The 738-nt window shown below is 55.4% G+C and overlaps 1 non-coding gene across 1 annotated transcript in view; it reads right to left on the minus strand.

Moving 5' to 3' along the window:
* The window catches only part of LOC126139214 (small subunit ribosomal RNA), a 1,909-nt gene extending 1,451 nt beyond the window's left edge, over nucleotides 1–458 (minus strand). The window contains exon 1 of the ribosomal RNA XR_007528647.1: nucleotides 1–458. This exon is cut by the window's left edge and continues 1,451 nt beyond it. This is a non-coding gene — a ribosomal RNA (small subunit ribosomal RNA).
* Nucleotides 459–738: the final 280 nt, after the last annotated feature.

Consider the following 738-nt stretch of genomic DNA (forward strand, 5'->3'; position numbering starts at 1 on the left):
TAATTTGCGCGCCTGCTGCCTTCCTTGGATGTGGTAGCCGTTTCTCAGGCTCCCTCTCCGGAATCGAACCCTGATTCCCCGTTACCCGTTACAACCATGGTAGGCGCAGAACCTACCATCGACAGTTGATAAGGCAGACATTTGAAAGATGCGTCGCCGGTACGAGGACCGTGCGATCAGCCCAAAGTTATTCAGAGTCACCAAGGCAAACGGACCGGACGAGCCGACCGATTGGTTTTGATCTAATAAAAGCGTCCCTTCCATCTCTGGTCGGGACTCTGTTTGCATGTATTAGCTCTAGAATTACCACAGTTATCCAAGTAACGTGGGTACGATCTAAGGAACCATAACTGATTTAATGAGCCATTCGCGGTTTCACCTTAATGCGGCTTGTACTGAGACATGCATGGCTTAATCTTTGAGACAAGCATATGACTACTGGCAGGATCAACCAGGGAGCTGCGTCAACTAGAGCTGAGCAGCCGGCCGCCCGGGAGTGTGTCCCGGGGGCCCGCGCGAACACGCAAGCGTCCGCTCAATTATTCTGCAAACAGGAGGAGGCTGAGCTCCCCTGCACAATACACCTCGAAACCCTCTCAGGTCCCGGCGGCGCGCAGCGCCGTCCTAAGCACTTGGTCGGGTTCGAGAGAGGCGCAATCGCCCGGAGTTAGGCGAGTAGACGCTTTAGGTGCGACCACCCGTGCTCCCAACTGAGCTTGCCGCTGCCGACAGAGGCCC

Source organism: Schistocerca cancellata, unplaced genomic scaffold, assembly GCF_023864275.1.
Source record: "Schistocerca cancellata isolate TAMUIC-IGC-003103 unplaced genomic scaffold, iqSchCanc2.1 HiC_scaffold_681, whole genome shotgun sequence".
NCBI lineage: Eukaryota > Metazoa > Arthropoda > Insecta > Orthoptera > Acrididae > Schistocerca > Schistocerca cancellata.